The sequence below is a fragment of the Cupressus sempervirens genome, chromosome 2 (assembly GCF_028749045.1).
Source record: "Cupressus sempervirens isolate cs-2001-9-10 chromosome 2, ASM2874904v1, whole genome shotgun sequence".
Lineage (NCBI taxonomy): Eukaryota > Viridiplantae > Streptophyta > Pinopsida > Cupressales > Cupressaceae > Cupressus > Cupressus sempervirens.
In genome coordinates this window covers 46,773,364-46,798,809 of record NC_143119.1, presented here as the reverse complement: position 1 = coordinate 46,798,809, position 25,446 = coordinate 46,773,364, and the positions used below count along the sequence as shown (strand labels likewise).

At 33.0% G+C, this 25,446-nt stretch overlaps 1 pseudogene; it reads left to right on the top strand.

Moving 5' to 3' along the window:
• LOC149570997 (poly [ADP-ribose] polymerase 2-like) overlaps positions 1–25,446 on the top strand; it is a 98,987-nt pseudogene that overhangs the window by 31,976 nt on the left and 41,565 nt on the right.

The following is a 25,446-nucleotide window of genomic DNA, read 5'->3' as shown; positions in this document are numbered from 1 at the left end:
CTGCATGTAATCAGTTATATTTTATGAATGAATTGTTGTAATTTGGTATCAGATCTTGCATTATTGTTTTTTTTGGCTGTTGTGTTTTAGTTGTGTGGTTATATAGCTGGGGGCTAGGACATCTCCTTTGGGGATTCTCCTGCCTTGCACTACGTCACATCATGCATGAAACGTTTTATTATCACATTGCAAAATGACAACAAAAATCAAAGAGGAAATATTTTATAGAATATGTAATAACCTGTATGCATAAAAATCACATGGAAAAATCATCTACAACAATCAAGTGTTTAACCCTATAAAAGGAAATCAACAAGCTTTCTTTCATACATGGTGGTTTACAACTCATGGCTAGAATATCCAACAAGAAATGTGCAAAATACTTATCCAATATAGCAAACAAAGGGTGAATTCATTTAAGCATGATGGTTTTTCTATCAAATACCATGGAATGTATGAATAAAACAACTTATAGCTTGTGATTTCCAGCTAGCATTTCATTAGCCATGATATGAGTTAACAAATATGGTGCGGGTGTCAAGTGCCAAACAAAAATACAAAGTAAAAATAGATGGTATAATATCAATGGAATTCATAGCAAAGATTAGTAATGGAGGCTTTAATATCCAAAAAATGCTCAAAAATTGTAACAAATTCCAACAGTAGTAAGTGACAGTTACAGCTGGAGTGAAAGTTCAGAGATAGATAACATAGATACCCAACAAATGTGTAGCTATGGTAGTAAGATTAAAAGATAAAATCATGTCATATTACAATATGCCAACCCTAGAATGAGGAATCATGATTCTTAGAAGCAGAAAAGGCAAAGAAATGTCATGCTATCAAGCAAAGGATGGAAGATTTTATGAATAGCAGGAGTTAAAGTAATTGTAATGTCCCCTCTTTAGTATGAAATAGCATTGTTTGTGGATTTTCCTATTACAAACTCTCGTAGGCAGATGGGATTGATGAGAGAGTCATTTTGGCATTTATTTGGTGATTGGATGGCTTATAATGCTCTTGGAGATATTATTTTATTTATATGGGGCCTACATGTTATAATTCTAAGTTAAGTTGCACTTTTTATTTTATAAAGTTATTTAATTATAAAAGTGCATTATAATGAGATTTTATAATGAATGCTTCTAGAAGTTCTTAGTAACTTCTTAGAAAAGTGAATAAATAGAGGGCTTGGAGTCTCATTTGCATATGCGAGATTTGATAACTCAACTACATCTTCTTTGAGCATTTGTGGAGCTTGATAGTATGCAAATATTCGGCATAATCCTTGAGAACGATACCTCTCAAGAGATTGCATAATTGAGGAAGTGAAAGACCTTCTAAAGGGTTGCACATTGGAAGTGGTACTTAGCCATTTCATGTTGATCTTCATTGGTATATTCAGTTTGAACAGAGATTTGATTGAGGGTTTGAAGGTTTTTGTTGCAAGAAGACTAGTGCTTATTAATACATCAAGAGGATCAGTTCTTTGATATAAATCAGGACATTTCTGAGGCGTTTTTGACAGGTCCTGTTATGCAACAACGGAAGACATTTTTGCTCATAACTTCCAACCGGCTAGGAGTCTGATTTTACAGTTTTGGGAGGTCATTCTACCACCCTAGGCGCCCTTTTACTTGGCATTTTCGGCATCTAACACTCTAGCAATTATTTTTTCCAAGGGCCATACAGTCTGCATAGGTACGACTGTACCTGCTGGCTATATAGGGTCTAATATGGAGCAATTTTTTGGGCGCAACATTGTTGTTCTAGTTTCAGTATTCAACCATAGCATTTTTGGTAGTAATCAAGTTCCATTTTAATTGCATTTGGTTAAAAAAATTGCAAATTTTATATTCAGATATAAGGGTTTAAAAGTTCAGTCACTGTGTAATGATTTTGCAATAATTCAGTCATTTGTATTCAGTCAAAGCCTACTGTGAAATCATAATCAGTCCATTCAATAAGGAATCTTAGTGTTGCATATTTGTAATAGTTTCAAGTGTCAAATTAATTGCAAATTCTTTGAGGTAAGTGACATCTATATTGAATGCATATCCATTGGTATTGTTCAACATCATTGTTTTGTGTGGGTTCGACATTAAGAAATTTTCAATCAATTATTTACTATCAGTAGTTTAGTTGATTACATGCCAAGTGTTTGATGGAATTTTCATAGAACATATTCAATTTTGTTCTACAGCAGTACAGTACAGATAGCATGCTAAGTGCTTGACAAAAATTCCTTACTGCAGCCTTGGTAAGTTTAGCAGTATTTTAGCAAGGATCTTTACAGTAATATGTTTTAAAAAACCTTTGCAAATAAAAATGTTTTTCAGACTACCTCCAGGCATGAAGCCAACTCCATATCTAAAAAAGCAAGAAGGTGGAGTAAAACTTTCAATGATGGGCTCAAATCAAACAAAAAATGTGCCTAGAATCACAACTCACATCAAAGCCTCCTAATGAAGAATAACATGGAATGTCCAGCAAACATAAAAGAAGCATTTTTGTTACTTATACAATTTGGAGTAATTGCAAGAAAACTGCAAAAATTCGAATCCTTCCAAATGATGCCAACAACAAATTGCAAAAAATTAAAAAAACTCAGGAAAAGTTTCGATATTCATGTTGTCAATAACACAAAAAACTCACAAGAAGATGCAATTGAAGGAAATGAAATCCCATGAAGATACAACAACAAGAAAGGGCTTAATCTTCATTTTAAATAGATACAACTATGGTATGCTATATACTTACAAGAAATCGTGCCAGGAGACAAAAAATGACGGCTTTGATATCAAAAGTTTCCAAATAGTCAGCATAACTAAAGAAGTTGAGTGTTAAAAGCCTCCATTCCATCATGGCAGATGAATAACAACAATACCTTCATCTTCAAATAGCAACAAAAAAAATATGGTGACTACAACTCTAGTCATAGAAAGAAAACGTGCCAGCACATGAGGATTGACAAATCCAAATTTCCTGTCATGATGACCCTAAGCTACAGAAGCTTCCAACACAGAAAATGACAGCATGAAATGGATCAAATAGACCTCATGGTGGCTTCAAATGGAGTTGAAACCCTACATTTTTCTCATTGTCTTCTCTCTAGAATGTTCATGGTAAATGAAGGATGAAATGAATGATCTTAGGGTAATCAGATGAAGAGATAATGCCCTTCATCATATTGTATAAAATTTGTGATTCAATGCATTTGATGGGATTCTATTTCCCAATATATTTTCCTTCTATATGGTCAGGGGTTATGGGATTTGACTTAAGTGTTATTAACACTTGTCATGAAGGCATATCATATGTGAAATAAAAATATACAATAGTGCTTTTATAAGCTATTTTATATTTTTATTATATGTGTTAATTCTTTCTTATGACTTATTCTTTTAATTGGGATTAGTACTTATGATAAAATTGATAGTTGTTTAAATAGGGAAAGGAGGAGAAATATGAGGTGAAGACTTTGTATTCCAAATCATTTTAAATCACGAGGAGGGATTGTAGGAGCTAAGTGTAGGGTCAAATTTTGACTTTGACTAGGCATCTTGAGGGTCTTTATGATTTGTTGGAGAACATTAAGGGCAGTTAGGAATGAGTCATAGGTTCCCTTATGACTTAGTGAGGTTATGGGGTAGTAAGTCATCATTTTTGATAAGATTTGACTCCTTTTTTGGAGCCTTGTTTCATGGATTCAACCCAAGAGGATTGTTACTTAATCTCTTGGACTGTTATTGTAAGGGGAGATCTGATTATGTAGAGGGATTTTGTTGACAATTTTGTGTCTTAAAGCATTTTTCTGTATTTTTCGTAATTGGTTTTTAGAGGATATTTGATACCTGTATTGAGTATTTTACTGATATTTTTATAATCTAGCCTTAATCCTTTCTGTTACTGTGTGAGTACTATTTGATTGATTAAGTGTTAAGTGAGTTTTCAGGATTCCTTATCACTCTGTCTCGATTATCACCTAGTTGCAGTTTGTGCTTTTACTTGCAAGTTGTACTTTATGTCTTCTATTTTGAGACTATTTTGTGAATTTTTTCATGTTCCTTAACTCTCATTATCAAGACCTTGTTATGAAATATTAATGCAAGTTAGTATAGGATTTAAGTGTTGATCAATAGGGAAAGTTTTGACTGTGTTGTTAACAATTATGTCCTTAGTATTCTTAAGCTTTTGGTGCATCACCTATTATATAAAGTTCAGTTTTAGGTTTATTTCTACATATTTCTCCCTTTTCCTACCAAGTTTTTAATTCATTTTAGTTGCATGAGCTTAGGTGATTATCCCAAGGAGCCGGCCTATAACTCAGAGATCCACTCAGTTTCATAGGAAAATCCTACTGCCTATGAGTGGTTCAATGTTACTTGAAATTTCCAGTTCCTTTCACTGAGTTTGGTTGGGTGCAAATATTAGGACTTATCAATGACACTAATGGGTTATGTTGAATTGGTTATAAATTGGTTTTTGTGATTGAATTTCTTGAAGTCATGCATGTTCATTGGGAAAAGTGCAGAAGGACAATTTTTTTTGTTGAATCAACGTGCTACTCCAATTGGTGATCGAGAGCATCTAGTAAATGATGGATTAGGGCTTGGTGATATGTTTTGGTTGGACTCAGGTGAAATTCAAGTGTAAAACATTTTCGTCAAGGTGGTTGCTGACCTACAAATTTAAATGTGTATTTATATGACATAATCTTGTAGTTGCAAGTGTGATTTTTGTGGATGGTGTGTGTGGTCAAGCTAGTAGTTGAATTCCTCCAAACAAAAGTAGATGTTGAGTTGAATTGGATTTGCATAAGAAATTGAGAAAAGTTATCCCCAGATCAGTTTCCTTGTTGAATCCTAATAGATTCTCAAGTCTAAATCCCTTAATTGGGTCACTCTTAACAAGGTGAGTAGGATCCTAATAGGTCTGAAGATTAATTCCATTAATCGGGTTGCTCATTACCTTGAGTTAGAAATCCTCCTATGAGGTTACTCCTAAAAGGGTAAAGTGTCTAATAAAGCTATAGGAAAATACCTCAATCAGATGACTCTTAATAGGGTCTGCCATTTTTGTAAGCTCCTAGTAGGGCTATGTTTTAACAAGGCTCATTTCAGATGAGTGCAAATATTTATGGGTACTAATTCTCATTATGTTTTTTTCCCTTTGACCAAGGGTTTCCATGTGAAAAATATTGGTGTCTTTGTGTTACTTGTGTGAATGTTATAAGCTATCTTACTTTAGTTTTACAAGTTTACATTAGATGCATGAGATCAACGCTTAAGAGTTTAGATCTGGTTTTGGTTGATCTTTGTTGATAAGATTTGTTAAAGTTTGAATTTGATAGATTATTGATTTACCCCTCCTCTCAGTAATCTTGGACCATAAGTATATTAACATGACGAGAGGCCACTATGCTTTGAACTGCCTCTTCTTCTTCTTCAATGTCAATTGAAACACCTTGAGATTTAGCTATGGATGCCCTGATAGCTAAATTTTCTCTCAACCTTTGCAATTTTTTCTCTACCCCTTATGTAATTATGGCATTAACAAATCTTCTTATCTCTTTTGTGGTTTTATCATATTTCATAGTATCATGTTAATGCTTGCAAGGTGGTTTTTGAGGCAGATAATGTTCCCAGAAATTACTTTCTTAGACATTAGCAAATCACCTTCCCAAGCTCTACTCATTCATAGGCATACCTCCATGTCTTATGTTTAGAACCTTTAGGATGGGTGCCTATAAATCCAGAAGGGCATGGTTCTAGTGGCCCCTCATTATTTGAATCTACCATGTTGAATCAATGGTTAATTTCTAACCTCCACATAGAAAATGAAAAGACAAAATAAGTATTTTAGTTAAAAAATTAAATGAACTATCTAAGTTAGTTTCAATATTATTAGACATCATTTAAAGTTACAGGGTGCTATCAATGGCTTGGAAGCCTATTTTGGCATGGATAAAACATTGTCTTTAGTAGGTGAGAAGTACTATTGGCCACAAATGCAGCAAGAGGTGAGAATATATGTTCAGAGTTGTAGCTTGTGCCAAGTTGCAAAGGGTGTAAGTCAAAACACCTGTTTATATTAGCCACTTCCAATACCAAGAAGACCATGGAAACACATAAGCATGGATTTTGTACTTGGTTTGCCTAGAATACAAATAAGACATGACTCAATATTTGTTGTGGTTGAAAGTTTCTAAAAAATGGCACATTTTTTTCCTTGTAATAAAACTAATGATGGGGTGATTGGCACAGATTTATTCTTTATGGAAGTGAGATTTAATGGACTTCTAAAAAATGTTTTTTTGATAAAGATACCAAGTTTGTGGACTACTTCTGGAGGACCTTATGGAAGAAGCTCGAGCCTGATTTGAAGTTTTTCTCAGCTCACCAACCTCAAACAAATGACCAAACATATGTGGGAAGTGGAAACTTGAGAAATTTGGTGAGGTGCTTGGTTGCTGACAAGCCAAAGATGTGGGATTTTGTACTACCACAAGTTGAGTTTTCCTACAACAACTCAGTCAATAGGAGTATAGATAAATCTCCATTTCAGATTGTTTATGGCAGCAATGCTGTGGGTATTTCAGATTCAAAACAGATTGACAAAAGTGTGAAGAAGAATGCAAATGCTAAGGACTTTGCTGAACATATGAAGGGCTTGCATGAGTTGGTAAGAAAACACATCAGTAAAATGAACATTTCTTACAAAGAGAAGGTTGATTCGAAGAGAAGGTTGTGATTTCCCATTTTTTGAAATGGATTTTATTGATAATAGAGTTTAAATATAAGATTAAACAAACAAATAAGTAAAATGATAAAATATAAAAATAATAATAATAAATACAACAATAAAATAATATTATAGACTTTAAAATATATCATTTTAATTATTGATTGTGAGAGAAGGCTGATTTGAAGAGAAGATTATCCCCTTTCCTGAAATGGATTTAATTGATAATAGAGTTTAAATATAAGATTAAATAAAAAAAAATAAAAATAAGAAAATATAATAATAATAATTACAACGATAAATTAAATTTATAGACTTCAATATATATCATTTTAAATCAATCTCAAACTTTATAGAAGGAGGTTTAGTAATGATTGATAATAATATTAAAAAAAATAAAATAATAATATAAGGAATAATAATATTTCAAGAATAACATAATAATAATAATAATAATAACTAACTTAACCACATAATAATATATAATACAATTAAAGACTGTGAATGAAAGGACATGGGCGAAGAAATCATATAATTATCAAACATGGAATAATTAAGGGAACATATGCTTGGAGGCTAGAGATTTTTATGCAAATTATTAACTCTTTTAACTTCAACATTTTTCCTTTGCACATAGATTAGACCTTCAATCCATAATAACCTTACCCAAGACACGTGTACCATTGGTGGTGTCTTCAACTCGGCTGTAACTACCAACAATCACCTTTAAGCACATAATTGGATTGATGTTTACAATTCATTGACTTGGAAAGAATAGAATTAGGGTAAAATGAATTACGAGAGATCATCCATCACATTCATTCTTTTATATAAAAATCTCAAGCTTACATGATAAGATTCATATTGAGTTGATAAATGTGGATATCTTTTGTGGACATCACAACATATATACATAGACAAATAAACACAAAGGAATACATCTAGATTGGGCGGTAGCCTTTTTGCCTTGGGGTAATGTAGAGATCATCAAACAAGTGTTGCAATCAATGTTTTGTACAACATACCATTATTAAACACACCATTTGGAATAGGGGAGGGAACAATTTTATATTATATGCATCGAGCAGAAGAATTCCATAGTTCTTCTAACAATTCAAGAATTCAACCTATTAGAATACATACCATCATATAAACCTCTTATATGATATTTGGAATCTCTATCAGAGATCACATCTATAGTGCCTCTCCCATTTGATTTTTGTAAGTCATCCTGATGGATGCGATCTTGATGATCTTGCTTGGTGAGGGATTGTGATTGGGACCATGAGTGGTCTACACCCTTGAGGTGATTGGATTTATGTTTCTATATCAGTTGCTTTGATTATGCTTATGGCTGATTATGAGATTGATGTGTTAGATGGTTCACTGAGGTTTGCGCCAGTAATAACCAGGATCGATGTGGTATCATGATGTTGTTCCATGATTACATAACATATTAGCAATTGAACATTTGATACGGAGTATCAAACATACAATTCCTTTCTTGAAAAGTTATTGCTCATGGGATATGAGAATAACTCCAATGTTCCTTACTCTTGTGGATACTTGCTCAGTTTTATCGATGTGATTTGCTGATAATCACGTAGGCGGCCTTACGCTATTCTTTCAAAGATGACTTTGACTTTGGTGGGATGAAGGTGATGGTGGCTTAGTTTGTGAAATGTGTGAGTGGTAGATAATGTTGATGGTAATGATGATGGAGGATGTGTCTGCCAATGGTGATGTTGATGGGAAAGTGATGGTGTTGGAAGGTGAATGGATGTGTTCTAATACTCGACCTACTCTAACTTCTTTCCCTAAACTTCGACTACCCAGCTACTCACTATTCTACTCCCACTCCTATGAATGGAAGGTTAGTAAATGGACAGGGATTGAACCTAATGAGAGCTGACTAGCGGCCTCACTTCCACAGATGCAATGATTTGAAGGAATAATAAACTAGCTTACCACATAAAGCTTCCCAACCAGCCGCTAGGATGCTAGTGGCCTAGTATTGATCCCTATCAAACATTTACCAATGCTACCATACAACTATCCATCTACTTCACTCCTACTTAGCAACTTGAAATGAAACCAACTTTAACAACTTGAAAGGAAATCTAACTAAGTGGAAGTAGAAAACATGCAATAACACCCAATGTTCTTAATCAACATGCAAATCACAACAATGAAAAAGAGAGCAATTTTGGTATTATCTTTGCAACAATTTCTCCAAAACTTTACAAATGAGAGTAAATGGCCTTATATAGGGGCCAAAAATGCAACGGATGGTGGAGATTAAAACAAGATGAATGGTCCAGATTGGATCCTCAAAACCCTAATTAGGGTTGCCACCCCATCAGCCAATGAGAAGGTGCCACCTCATCAATGGACCAATGAAAAAAGTGCCAAAAAGTGGCAACCAATGAGAAAGCACCAAAATGGTGGCCAATCAGAAATAGACACTTGTCCTATTCTAGAAGAAAGGGAAATTGCGACTCAGGCTTACATCAAATGATCTTCTAATATAAGTCTTCCCTTTTCTTTCATTTTCTTAGCTAAGGCAATGAACTTAGCTAGCCTCTCATTAACTTCTTCCATAGGAGGACAAGGTGTGTGCTTCGCCTTGAGTTTCCATTGCTTCGCCATGCTGCTTGCTGCTTGTAGTATCCTTTTGTGATCCTTCTCATATTCCTTTGCAAATCCAATAAAACCACTGAGAGAGGAAAGGGTGCCCAAATGCTTCTTGCTGATGGCAACCTTTCCCAACTCATCCAACCTCAATCCAAAATCTATCTCGTTGACATCCTCTTTTCTAAGGGAGATTGTCCTTCCTTTAGTCTATCCCTCATCCGTATCATGTCCACTGTACTGATAGTGGTGTCGGTTATACTCTTCATTTTCGAAAAGAAGGGAGTTTTGGGCATCATATCCTCTTTGTCTTTCTTAGTGTTTTGGGCAAGTAGAACCAAGAGGAGAAATCCTTAGACTAGAATGAAAGAAGGATGTCCGCTTAAGGACCCCTTGCAACTCTAGATGATGAAAATTCTCCTTAACCAATAATCTTACAGCGACTTTTTAGAATCTAGGACAAGACCTCGAGAACTTCAAATCCCTTTGCAAATTAGAAATTTAAACCTTTAAAGCTATCCAACACTTACCCACAAAGAAAAAATCAAACTTCCATATGCATCCCTTCACCCAACAAAATCACTTAAGTCTGATATAAAGAATGCAGTCCCAAATGGAGAAAAAAATTAGACCTTCTCATAAATCGCCCATGTCACATAAATCAGATCTGCCTTAAAAAAATGCTAAGAGTGGAAAGTTTTGCCCTCAAATCACTTTGTCCAAGCATGGGAAGTCTCCAATTTGCCCACAAATATCACCTAGGGCACAAATTGCAACCCATTAAAGGAGAAAAAATCACCAAATACTGCAAAAAACTGCCCTCTTGAGAAATCGCCAAGCACCAAAAATGGCTAAAAGCAAGCAAAATCGCCCAACAAATGCAAGAAAACTGCCTTCCACAAAATCACCAAGTACCAAAAAATCTGCTCCCAAGAGAAATTCTCCAAAACAATGAGAAAATCTGCCTTGAAACTTAATCTTCAAACACCAAAAATTTGCTCCTTAGGAGAAATTTGCCAAAGCATGGAGAGGAGAAATGAAGTGTGAGGAAGAAATGGGAGAGAGGCCTCCTCTTATACCCAATTTCTTACTTCCTCTAAGCTAGCCGACTTGGTTCTGGAGGAGACAAAAAAAAAAAAAAAAAACAAAAATTAAATCAAAGTCATGGCTTGTAATTAAATACCTAGCTCAAAATTTAATTTTTCCAAAAGGAAAATTGCACTTTTAAATTTCCATTTAGCTCCAAATTGCAAAAATAAATTAAATAATGCCTTGAGGGTGTTAAATATTTCCATTTAATGAGGGTTTAGTAATTAATACGTCATTAAATTTGGATTTTAGCTAACGAAAAGTCATTTTTTCCAACATTAAATTACCAATTTCGTTAAAGGCAAAAAGCTTTCAAGGCAATTTTAATCTATTAAAGCCAATTTTTTGCAATTTCTCTCTAAATCGATTTTGCTATGCCAATAAAAATAAAATAAAATTGCATCTAGAACCAAAAATTGATTTTTTGCAATTTAGCCCCATTTCAACAAAATTAAAATTTTCACCAAAGAAAAATTTGAGATTTTCCAAAACTTAAGTCTAGCAAAATTTTTTCTTTTGAAAGATTTTTTAAATTTATGCATTTATATCCAAATTTTCAAAAGAAAACATCTAAGTACAAATTTGCAATTTTATCCTGCCAAATATTGCTCTTTAAAATTTTGTTCGGTCTAAGGATGAAATTAGTTCCTTTGGAAAATCAAGCAGAGTCGGGTGAAAATAAGCTAAGCCTCAACACATTTTTCCTGAAGGTGCCAAGGCATGAAATTTTCAAAACTCAAAAATTTTGGGCAATCCAAAATTTGCCGAGGCAATTAAAAAAAAGGGGGGGGGGTCCCCAAAATTTTGGGGCGATGGTGTGAAAACCTCACAATAGGTTTATGAATAATGTATGTTAATTGCGATGTTTCTTTCCGCATGTTCTTTTATATGTTGTTATGGTTTAGATGGATAGATGTTCCTCTTTCTTGTTTCATGGCATCTTGTTGTTTATGCACTCGAGTGTTCATTCCTCGATCTACATGGATCCAGTACTCCCTAGTATGGAGGAAATCTTCTTTCTAATTTTTTATTTCATGTTTTTTTGGCTTGCTATTTTGTATCCTCTTGCAAAATTGCATTTTGTCGCGCGAGAATGCAAAAGGTCGCATGGTGTGTTGGGTTTCCTTGTGTGGCTTATAGTGCATCCTCGCATGAAACCCAACACTAGTTTGGGGTGTTTTGGTTGTTGGGCCAAGCAATTCCTCATGTGAAAGAGAAGATCCTTGCATGGCTTGTTGTACATCCTCCCACAGAGGAGCACTTTCTCATGCAGAAATTTGTCAGCTATGTTTCCTCATGCAAAAAACAAGGGGCACCTCCACTGGTTTTCGGGGAAAGCAATTTGGTGTTTTAAGTACCCTTTGGGTTTAATTAATTTCCCATGCTTCGACATATCTAAGATGTTTTTTTTTGTTGTCGTCTTTGGTATTCTTTTCTTTGTTTGAGTGTGTTAGGTTGGTAGTAGCATTTGGAGATTTGCTAGTGGGCAGGATTGTGGTTAAGTCTTCTATTGCAATCTTTGTGATCCTTGTATGTTGAGTGTTTTGTACATCCATACTTATATAAATTTTTTTAAAAATCTTGACTTGTATTGAATCCTTGTTCCAAGGATCTGCAGGCGGGGTATTACAACATCAAACCCCCAATGGACATAATATATATATTTATACTAAATAATCTCACATGACTATATCTATATTAATATCTACTAGCACTTGCACCAAAAGGATGTGCAATAGTTAATTCAATAGTAATATGTAATTTAAATGATATATTAGATGGTATTAGTGACAATTTTTTGAGATGCAATAAGTGATTAAATTGTAGATGACCTTTTCATTTAGAGAAATGGTTCATCAAGATTATATTTAGCGCTTTCTCCATGATAGATGAGTTGGATGCCTCTTTATTAGAAACTAATTTTTTCTACCTAATAATATTCAATTATACTCAATCATTATCAAATTTCATCTTTGTTCATGTGAACTATGATTATTGTACTTAATTGTGCATTTTTTCTTTGAATTTTGTATTCAAAACATTTGTGATTAATTTTTTTTTAAAATTAGAGTTTGCATATTTGACATAGAATCTTTTAAAAAATTATATGGATTTTAATAATAATAATGTTTGATTTTGCAATACCCTTCATAATCAACTTGTTAATATGAGATTCCATTGTCCAAAACATATCAATATGCCTCTAATGAAAGAATTGGAACTGAAAAAAATTTGCAACAAAAGATGCTTATGCATTTTGTTTTGAGAGGATGTGTACAATTGGAAAGCAAGTTGTTTAAGAATTGTAAATAGAATATGAAAGTTTGACATTTTAAGATGGTTCAATTTTTATTATTCACTTTTTGTCAATTTTTTTGGTAACCCATTGTATTCATAACATTGCAAATAAATGTTAGGCAACAACATACAACACAACATTTTTAGCTTAGGAATTAAGCTAAGCTAAAGTATGTTTGTGATGTTTAAGCCATCCAATGGTTTGAAGGAGTTAATACATGGAAAATGATCCTATCTGAAGAATACTTTTGTTTTGAGAAATCTTATTTGTGGTGCTTTAAGGTTTTGACACAAGGTAGGGGCATGTAGTAGAAAGTAGAATTTGGAATGAGATGATAAAGAGGTGGATGAAGCTGACGATCTAGTTAGAATTTAGGATGCTGTTGGTATAGAATACCTAATGATCATTAGGTCAAATTTTGGGGGGCATATTGTCAAGATTGTAGCTTGAAATGACTCTCTTAGAAAATGTATAAAAGTTTAGGATGTGTACAATACGCTGGAAGGACATGGACATTTTTTGGATAAGGCCTTACCCTAAAAAACTTTGTTGAATGGATTGACATTTGAAGATTGTAAATTTTTTGGAAAACTTAAATATTGTTGTCATGAAAGATTCCCGCAACCTTCTTGGGGATTGCCTATGAAGATATATTTAAAGTCCATGAATTATTTCAATTTTTCATTTGCGACTCTTCATTTCCTAGAAAAAATAGCTATAAAGTATGCAGGAATGGCCATCTAGATGTAAAAATCAGAGAAATTTTGTGGCAAAACAACTCTTCTCGGTGATTGCATTCCTTTTAGGGTGTTTTTTAGTGGTGAATATTTGTAATTTTGTGAATTTCAAAAAAAATTTGCTAGTAATTTGGCTAATAATTTAAGATATAATGCAACATAAATCGCTACATTTTTATTAAGTTTAGTTTTAAAATATTTAAAATCGCTGAATAATTTATTTTATTAAAAAAATTTAAACTCAAAGATTTACCACAATATTCGATACAGGATTAGATTTGATTCACCTAAATATTATATATTATCAAAGAAATTAGAATTAATTCACCAATAATTATCATAATTATTAGTTACTTTAGGGATATATTACCTATTTTTAGTTTTCACTATTGATTTAAATTATAATTTAATTATCCTCATAATTTTCATGAGTTAAAACATGTTCAATTTTGATTTGTAATATTCCATGATGATTAGCGAACTTCCTATTATTATTGAGATTCACTAATATTTTCTACTCAAAAATTATGATTCCAAAATAATCGCCACTGTAAATAATATTTAAAATTAAAAAAATTGACAGATTCATCGATAAAAATAATCTGATTTTTCAAAATAATGAAAGATTCTCCAATAATTTATATCTTTTTTTTGGAATGGATTTTCTTAAAGTTTACCCTGATACCTTTTAAAAGATGCAAAAATGATTGTCAAATGACCTTTCAGATTCCAGGTTGATCTATTTAATTTTCTATTTTTGGATTGTTCATTTCTTGTTAAAGAGTGCCATGAAGGAATAGCCATTTGAATAAAAAATCAAAGAGCATTTCTGTTGGAACAAATCCCTTCCTAAAGGTCTTCCTTTTGTTGTGCAGCTTGAGGTTTTGCTGCTTCTTCCAAGTGATTCATTTTTACCTTGTATTCAAAGTTCTCGCTTACTAATTTTTTACATAGATTTCGATTCGCTGAAAGCATTTTAATAGCAAGATTGTGCCACTAGAAGAATTTGTTCTACTTAGTTGAATCAAGGGAAAGTGCCTAACCCAACTAGTTTGGTAATTGAATGCATCCCTCTGTAGAGGTAATAAAAGTAATATACTCTATAATCTTCCTTACTGTCACACTGAGACCGAATGACCCAAAATCATTTTTGGTAATCATGAACATAAGTCGACTTATTTACTGTCCAATAGCCTTGCTGTGATAAGCGGGAGGCACTTGCAAATATTCTAAAAATTTACTAATGTTTCAGCCGTATCCCTTTACTTTCCAACGCATTGTTCACTTTTCTGCCAAAGTCCTAGACATTACTTTTATGATACCATTTTTCCATTGGATTCTTTTCATCACATTCTCGACAAAAGTCTGCTAAATATTGAGTTTATCCGATACACAATCAATTTGTTTCTAGCGTTTGACAATATGTCAAATATCGTGATAATCTTTCCCACCTAATTAATTTGTTAAAGCGCCATTGGTGTCTGAAAGTGATAACTCTAGAAAAATTTGTCAAAGCTTTGCCGTATTCTCAAATGATTGAATAAAGGAAGAGGCAACATGGTGGATTTCCTGCAGACATTCTTTGAGAAGTTAGCCCATGATCACGATGACCATGCTCATACAATCCAAACTATTTTCCCTCTACCAAAATTTAGTCATTATTCTTCTCCAAATCAATGACGTTCTCAACTGGATTCTTTGTGCAAACCCTCATAGTATCCAAGATTGCTTGACAAACAATTAGACTCTTCCCCAATTTATTTGTTTTTCAACGCCATAAATTTTCCAGCATATTTTTTTCTAGTATGAGATATCATGCCATCGTCCAAAGTCTCTCATATAATATTGTATCGGCTAATTAGTTGATGAATCTACACTTACGCACTTTGATTAGCTAATTAGAGTTTAATTTGTTAGTACCCATACATGGTGGAAATCTTATGTATCAATATTATCAACTATAGAGTGCCAAGAAAGACCTTAAAGTACTGTTGGGTGGATATTTTGCAACAGAAAGTTTATTTATATTCAATAGCAAAATAGGTAGACCAGCCACAACATATGAGAAAAAGTCTCTCCTACCTTAAAGGGAAGGCTCTCCCTTCTCACCATTACTTGGATAAATTCAAGGGAAGCAAGAAGTTGAGAGATTTTTGTAAGGGATGTTACTAATATTCTTTCCTCTTAACTTTCAAGAAAGAATCCCCTTATCCGTATAGTGAGTAATGAGCAAGATTAGATCTTTAAACTACACTTCTATCTAATAGCTAAAAATGGTGATATCAATAAACCAACACCAACTTAAAGGCTAATTAAAAGTGTACTGGTTTGGCTCTAAGTCCTGTTTGTCTAATGTATTAAAAAAATCACTACCATCGAAGCGCAAAGACTTCTAGAAGTAGATGATTTCTATTACATAACTTATTTATAGTTTTAATCTATTCTATAAGAAAAACCTCTACCATTGGGGTGTAAAGAATTCCAAATCTAAGTGAATTCTATCTATTTTTTAGGAATTTAAGATGGTAATACAAGCTATAGTCGAAGCTTCTAGTCTATGTATCACCACAATCACTCCCATTTAAAGCTTTGGCTCTGATTGCTTCTTAACTACTATGCTTTATTGTTGAACACAAATAATAACATAAATCAAAGATAATAAACAGACATTATAGTCAAAAATTCTAATTTTCTCTATCACAATTGCTTCTAGTCAAATCTTCAAATCTAATTGCTTCTTTTATTCACTTTTCTTCTAAATTGGAATTGCACAATCAAAGTTACGCTTGCACAAGTTCATCAAAGCTTTGTTGCATACAACGAAAGATAATTTTTACAATGAGAGAGACACTTCTTTAATAGTAAAAGAAGTGAGAGAAAGGAGGAAAAAGTGCCAGCAACTCAACCACTTTGACCCAGTAAAACTAGGTGAGAAGGATGATTGGATTACATCTCATGAGGACATGCAATCGAATTACATGCAATTCATCTTTTGCAACTACAAAGTTGGAAAATACTTGAAGAAAATATTGAAGCTATTGATTATGAATGAATCAATCCTGTAGAATATCAACAAAAGCCTTGTTCTTCGTGATGATCACAAGATTGGGGATTCATGTATTTTGCATCGTTGCATTCTCTTTGATGAGTTTCTAGTTGTCATTTGAAAACTTAATGTGATCAAGCTTTTTCTCATTCGAGTTGTTGTGACTTCTCCTTTGTAGATTGACACATTTTGGAGTCTCTGACACTTTTAAAACCTTCTCGATGATGTCTGGATGTAAACTCGAAACAACTTTCCATTAGCACCTTTAACTCTTTATTTTTTGGTTTTTTAAGCAAAGTGCTTGGCACATTCTTGCACGAACTCAGGTTCTTGGAGAACCATCAAAAAATGGAGACCAAATGAATTACTACTTCTTTTGATTTAAAGCCCGCCTTCTTTACTAGATACCTTTATTCTTTGTAGTAATTATGGCATATCTTGACTTGCTACAACATGATTGTTTCAATGAGATTGAATCTATTAAAGATTTGAGATTTTGAGTGTGGATGACGGGTCTATGAATGAACAAGGTGTTCTGAGTATTGATTAGATACTCATGTAACACATGTGATGTATGGAAATGAATTGGAAAGCATATGTATTTGAGCGAAAAGGGCCAAAATCAGATTCTAGAGGGTGGATTGCATGTGGACGAAGATGGGTTTTTGTGGGCATGGACAAGAATGCAAGTTGGGATGCATATGGATGTGTTCAAATGACGACTTTGATGTTTAAAAGTGTGACCTTTTACCAAAATCGAGTTCTCTAGACATAATTATATGTGGTAATTATATGTAGTAATTACCTGAGGTACACGTAATCGAGTTCAGAGGATGTAATTGCATATGAAGGAAGATGGATGTGATGTGTAATAACATGAATAGATGAAAGGTGAAAGGATGTGGATGCACTTGCATTCTTGAGTAGGATTCTTCAACTCTCTTAAAAAAAAGGAAACCAAAAGAAGCAAGCAAAACAAAAACAAACCATTCTTTGACTCAAACTTTGACAAACTTCTAATGTTTCTTTATATGTAATGTCATTTTTTTGGAGTGTGGGAGGATTTTAAAGCAATTGCGATAAGAAAATTTTAATTTATTTAAAGAAAAATTGCAACATATATGACATGCTTTTGAACAAATGGACAAAAATAAACCAAAAAATGCAACATAAGAGCAAAACAAGCAAGAAATATAAGCAAATTTTAAATCTTCTGCTTACTTGGAGCTCAATGAGCCAAACATCGAGGAAAGAGAAGTTGAAATGAACAAGTCTTCTCCAAAATCTAGTTCTCTAAGTGCAAATGCATGCAACAACTAACAACCTTTGAAAAGTTCAAACTTTCAATGCAAGATCAAAATGTTTGTTCCAATCTTCTTTCTTCCCACATTTTTGGTGGAAATTGGATTTAGGAATCCTAATAACATGTGCATTTTGACTTGCAATCTCCAAAATGTGGTCTCCAAGCTTACATACATGCAAAACGTCTTTGCAAAATATATGTATTTGAGCATTTGGATGCAAAAATGTGCCCTAGAAATGCACTAAATTGAGGCATTTTTGCTTTCTTTGGCAAAAAATGTGGTTTCCGAATATATTTACATACATTCAAACTCCAAAACGCCTAATCCAAATGCAAACACATGGGCTGGAAATGCAATTTTCTGGGTGTTTTTGGTCAAAACGTGGCCAATTTAACAGAGTGGAAAATTGTTAAATTTTGCCATTTTTAAGAAGTGAGCTGTAAAATGGATGGTGGTTGAAAAAAGCATATGAACATAGGAAACTTGTATAAGTAATGCATTTAAAATATAATCTTGTAACTTTGTAGAGTTGATTTTTCTATTTTGGTGAAGATTTGTAACTTTTGGGTTGAGGACACAAAATGGAATAATGCACAAGGCAAAAAGAAATAAATATTTTGATTTTTATCAAATTTTTAGAGGGAATCTACAGTAGATGGTCATTCCATCTTGTGAGATATGAAAAAAATGAAATCTATTGCCATTGGGGAGCCGGGGAAGATTGCTTTTCATTGACTTTCTAGCTTGGCTAGTTTGGCAATTTGTGGAGAAGAGAAAGGAGAGATTGAACTGAGTTGGGAATTGGTTTCTTGAGGTTGGATACAAGGTATTTTTCTCAATTTTTGCATGTCTGGAGCAAAAAATAGTTTGAGACTTTGTTTGTGTATGTTTCTTTAGGTTAGAACTTATTTCAGTAGTTTTTGCTTGCAATTTGGTACTGCCTATGAGCACATTGGAATCTTGAATGTATGAATGCATAATGGATGTAAAATTCAGATTCTAAAAGAGGATTTCACGTTGTACTCAGTCCTTTGAGGCTAATTTAAAAGTGTATTTCAGATTCAGTTGTTGATGTGGGAAGTTGTGTGTATTTTCAAGTTGTTTTGAATTTCTTTGAGAAGTGTTGTAAGGGTTTTGAGAGGGATTTTGGATTTATCCAATCCTCCTTCATTAGGCTTCATGCTTATATGGAATTATTACAAAATATGGAACACAATTTTTTGAAACAAAATATTTAATCTATTATTAATATCTAAAATTTAATAAATTCAAATATATAATTTATTATAACTTAATTAAATAGCTTAAGTTTACAATAACATTATTTTATTTTTAATAATTATAATTTATTTTGTATAATATAAAAAACAAAATAATATAAGGCAATTTTGATGATGACATTTTTTTTCAAATTTTCCCCCTTGTCAAAATTGATTCGAACTCAATCGTCGTTGAACTTGAACTCGAATTGGAACCATATGACATAGGATTTGAACTTTAGATTTTTGTCGACGCGCTTGTTAAATTGTCGAATATTTAATATATAATATACATGATTCATTTAGTGACTTGAACAAGATTTAAATATCTATTTTTAACTTTTCAATGGACTATTGTTACATTGTTTACATGTTGAAATTCACATGGTTTAGGGGTGGGTGATTATCACAAAACAACACATAGTGCTTTTATGGCCTTTGTGGATGTTGATGAATGATGAAGGTGCACCCAAATTTATAACTCATTTTAAATAATCTTTAATTTGATCATCAATAAACTTGTCACACATATATGAATAAGTAGATAGCGATGAGCTTCATTCATATAAATCAAACAATTTATTAGGTATATGGATCCATTTTTCAACATTTACAGTTTGGGCATAATTATATTATCACTATAATAATTTCTCTATAAATGATGCCATGCAAGTCACTGATTTTAATTTTGGTTAACAATAATCTTACTTTTTCATTAGATTAGCTTTTGTTGCAACTATATACTTCCCTAGTTGTCATATTGAGCTTAAAGAAAAATCTCTTTGGTTTCCTTTGTTAAATGCTTTCTTAGCTAGGTTGGTATGAACTGTTATGTGTTTAGAGCATATCATTATATTTGTTTTCGTTCTTAATAGTTTTGATTTGAATGAGTATTTTCACTAATCATTATCCTTTCCTTGGAAATACCACTTACATTTATGACATAATCCTCCTAGTTTGAGTTGATATTATCTTATAGGGAACTAATAACAAAGGGAAATATTACAATATTTTTTTGACAAATTATTATGAACGATGGCAATAATACTTGTGTATTCTAGTGTTCTAACTTGCCCTTTGATACATGCTTGCAGGTGGAGGAGTTCAAGAAAGTTTAAAGGAAAATTTGGTTGTAGCAACTAAGAAAATGGAGGGTTGTTTTGGATAGGTGGCTTCCAGAGGATATAAAGTCACAATATCATGTTTTACAAATAGTAAGTGAACAATACCCTTTTTCTCCAAATACATTATTCACAAAATCACATTCAAAATACATTTCCTCATAATTGCATATTAAATATCTATAACTGTATTTGTAATGTTTGCATCAGCGTTACAAGCCTCATACTCGGCTAGACGAGATTAAGCTCTGACTCTAATTTAGCCAATCGAAAAACCCAAGAAATTCAAAAATTTTAAACAATTTATAGTTTTTTCATGTATCATTTAGTTAATTAACATCTAATGCACAATAATTGAGATAAATAGAAGCTATTTTGCACCCATACACAACTTTGCATAGATCACAGAAGTATAACTGCAAATTTTTGAAGGAAATTAGTTAATGTTAAACTAAATAATATAATAGAAATATAGTGTCACTGTCAAATGTCTACAACATTCATAGAGTATGAAATTCATGGAATCTAAAGCTCAAAACATATATTAAAATAAAGGCTCATAGTAACCTATGTCCTACAAGTACGCATAAGATAGGTCATAGAAGACTCTAAAGCCATCATCTCTCCTTGTGTTTGAGGTTGAACCTCAATGACATGCTCATCCTCCTCATTGTCATTGTCATCCTCATAATCCTCATCATCAATGTTGGATACATCACTCTCAACTTCAAGGTCGTGCTCTGCGTTTCCTCATGCTTTAGCCTCCTCCATTACTAGCCCTACTGTGTCTGCCTCTTGATCCATTTGATCTACTCACTCCAAGTCTTCATCATTGAAGAAAAGATCATCAATCTTAGCGTTTCAACCTACTTGTGGACCAACCTTCTCTACTAAAATAGGTGATGTGTTAGTGCCCAAGATTTGTTTTTGGTGAAGGTGAAGGCTGTAGTGATCAAACGCAAGATCATTCAACTTCTTCACTACCGATCTGTTGCACTTCTTGGAGTGTATATGTGCAAAAAAACTCTAATTGCATTCTCTTCTTGAAGCACTAGATGGCTGACTCAAGATACAAATTACTATACTCTGTAGATTTGGCACCTTAGTTTAAACATCTTCCACCATGCATCTAAAACAAGAAAATTTTAAATCAATACTATATCTTTAACTTTATCAATCTAAAGTGGTAATAAAATTAGAAATTACAATTTAGAATAATAGATTTTTGCTAGGCATCAGTTCTTTCTGATTTTTTTTGTATAGCCCTAGTGAAAATAAGTCTCCTTGTACTTTCTTATACATTTATATCTTACAGATTATAACTATTTCATCGGCTGGCATTTTCTCTATAACATCATAGAGCCCACTCCACACCTCATCATCAACCTTGAAACTTGGGTTGAATTGGAATGCATGGTTAAGGAAGTGGATAGTTGCATGTATAGGCATGTAAGGTAGATTGTGCCATCGCCTATCAATGAAAACCCATATGGGACCATGTTTATCTCGATTCCCTAAATAAAAGCTTGAATGGTCTCTTTCACCCTATCTATGACCTCAATAAATGTATTTCATTAAGAGCTTCTCTCCATCAACAATACATAGGAGAACAATAAGAGGCTCTATGAACTGTAATCATTGTTATAGGTGAAACATTAAGCTTTAAATTTTAAGTTTTTCTTTTAAAAATGAACAATGAACATAAGCAAATGTTTAACAAAAATGATGAAATGAAATGGAAATGAGGACAAGAAGGAAAATTACCTCCACAATCTCCTTGGACGGTTGCCAAAAGCCACTTTCATAAAAAACCTGATCAACTCTCTCAAACCCTCCATTGGTCTTTTCATATGATGATCTTATCCACTCCTTACATACAAACATGCCTTTCAAACCGACCTTTAACTTAAGCAAGGATTGCAACGTGATAATTTTCTTTTGCAAATCTAGTGACCCTTGAACGAGACAACTCTTTTTTCTTTGTGTATTGTGTCATAAGGTTGAGGACCCAAGTATGATTATATATGAATTTACAAATATTCCTTCCTTGGTTTGCACATGTTTTTATCAAAGGAAATTTATCAAGATCCTCCAACGTGAGGTCAATGCAATGAGCAACACAAGGGGTCCAAAACAAGCGGCGATGCCTCTTTGTAAGAAATTTACCCGCAGTAACATAATTTGTTGCATTGTCTGAGACTATTTGCACCACATTCTCCTCATCCACCTCCTTTGACACTTCATTACCTCACAAAGATACTCTGCTCTTTTTGTTGTCCCTAAGGCATCAATTGATTTCAAAACCACTATGGAACTTGAAAAAAAAAAAGCAATTTACTACAATGATCAATCATGATTCATAACGTAAGTCTTATGGGTTAAAACCTTAATCAATACTTGACTACTAGTGAGTACTATAGTACTACTACTAACTTCTAACTTTCTAATTACAAGTTTGAATATCTACAATTGCTTGATGAGAAGACAAGAAGATTTGGTAATGTTCTATTTCTTTTGTCAGTCCAACTATTGGTCATGATGATGCAACCTTTCATCCTCCACACCTCACACTACTCCTCAGTTTGAAACGTTTACATCAGCCACCTATCGGGTTAAAAATATGACCTTTTAACTCCTCGTTATTAGGGGTTTTCAACCCTAGACCACAAACTGTAACATCTATCACAATTTACCAATAAGGAGACTTAAAACAATTAAGTAAACAAATAATTATACTTATTAAGTTACTATTATATTACTAATAATTTTTAAATCAAATTAAATAAACAAAATAAGCATATTCTTGAGTCTTGATAGCAAGAGAAGTAAGACATGGAAATTAAAATTTAAAATAATAACTTACTGCATTAAATGGAAGGTGGTTGTAAAGATAGAATTCTCCAAGTTCCTTTTTTCCTTGCTCATGCTTCTCCTTATTTCAACCCATGGCCTTAAGCAATGGATATGCACCTAGAGTTGTGCGTAGAAGAAAGATAGAATCTAGTGGATTTTTGCTTACAAACCTGAGGCCCAGTGCTCACACCCATAGAAGTAGCAACGATAGTAGTAGATGGAACAGGAGAACGATAAGTTGAAGAGCCTCTAAAAGAGATATTTCAATCTTGGGGTGTTGCTTTGCATTGTTTAGCATCACACCTGAGTTTATTTTGAAGGTGATATTTCAAACTATTAATGCCTCCCCAATAATATGTTAACATATAGTGCCATTATGTAACAACTCCTTTTTGTGGCCAGGGATGACATGTTTCCAAGCCTTATCCCTTGATATTAGAATAGGGTTTGCACCAAGGTTAGATTTAGGCCCTGATCCACTACTCTCGGGCTAAGGCATGATTTTGCTGCAGCTGCAATATATCATAAGTAATAAAAAAAGCATCTACAATGTAGAAAATCAAATATAAAAATACTAGGGCTTCTTACTTTTCAAGTTTTTCATCAACAGAAAATGGAACAAATTTAAAATCTAAAACAAATGTAAACAAATAAAGATTCATAAATATAAAAAAATTACAAAACAACACAAAGAAATGTAACTTCTTCAAATTTTCTCTTAAAATGGAAATGCAACTCATGTTTGTAGAAGCCTCCTCCAAATGCTTCTGTAAGTCCTCTCCATGGTTAGATGCAAGTTACAAACTGGCACAAGCAATCAACAATTGATATATGAGAGCCAAGTGATTTGCTAATCTATTTTGTAAAACCCCAATAGTCTTCTCTCATGCCCTTTTTCTCTTTTGTTTGTGTGTGCAAGTGATAGAATGACCTTTCTAAGTCTTAGACTTAGCATGCATACCCAAAAAAAAAATAAAAAAATTTAAAATTATTATTTTTGCACTCTTTTTTGCCTAAAGAGGCCACAAGCCTCTGGAAGGTTGCCTCACAAGATTTGTCGAGTCCTGTAAGGCTGATTTGTATAGATTTGCATATATCTGTGGGTGTGTGTGTGTGTGTGTGTGTGTGTGTGTGTGTGTGTGTGTGTGTGTGTGTGTGTGTGTGTGTGTAGTGTAGTTTTCCTTGAAAGTGTAATGTTAGCCATATACTGAATGCATCGATTACTATTGAGCTTTCGCTGCAAGAGTTTCCTCATTGGAATTTTTTATGAAGGTTCTTGTTGACATTTCTGACTAAAATAGGCAAATATCAATGGAGCAGCTATCATCTACATAGATGTTTCTTACCATTATCTGAGAAGGAAATCTACAAATATTCAGACTATTTATTGTTGTTGCCTACTGACTTTTGAAAGGGGTAGCTATAACTATGAAGATATTTCAATTCTCTTAATATGTTTTTTCATAACTATGTTGCAGTGCCTAAACATGGAAAAAGTTGTTAGAGACCTTATGGAACATCTAATATTGGTCCTCTTAAGGATTATTGCCAGCAAAATGCAATATTCACAAGGAAGCTGTAGGGTGTGGGATATTCACAAGGAGTGTAATTTTTTATTTTGAACAAAGGAGAATTATGTATGCTCTTTTGGTGTAGAAAGGTTAAGATTCAGTGAATATTCATAAAAGACTATGCCCGTTAAAAATAAAAACAAATATTCATAAAGAGTATGCTGCCTAGATGAGTGCGCATAAAACTATATGATACTTTGGAAAACATGAGCAATTGTCCTAGCTTGTAACATAGTTTTTCATGCATAATTAAAATTTGATTCATAGTCCCATTCAATTTCTGCCGTCATCAAAACTTAAAGAAAATCAATTTCCCAGAAAGGGTTTGGGCTTCACAGTGAGTTCTAGATCAAATCTCTGCTGTTTAGTATTTCCATTGTTGCTGATTCCCCTATACTGAGCTTTACAACCCTAGTATAGATTGCTAGTTATTGTTCAACTGTAATCAAATCATATTTTTTTGGTGTCCATGCAAGTTGTTAGTTGTAGTTAATCTGTTATAAACATTTCCTCTTATTTTCTTAAGCATTATATTTGAAGATCAGAAAAAATTCAAAGAAATCAGAAAACAAGAAAAAAAAATTAAAAAATCATAAATAACAAACACCACAGGAAAACTAGATTTTCTCATCATACGCTGGTCAAATTAAAAATCCAAATGTAGTTAGCTATTTGTCTTAGAATTCTTGTTGGAGATCTTTCATACAATCATTAAAATTCTTTTGTTGGGTGTTCGAGTCAATTAGTGTTTTTATGGGAAATTTAAGGGTTTATTTTTGATACATTATGTCT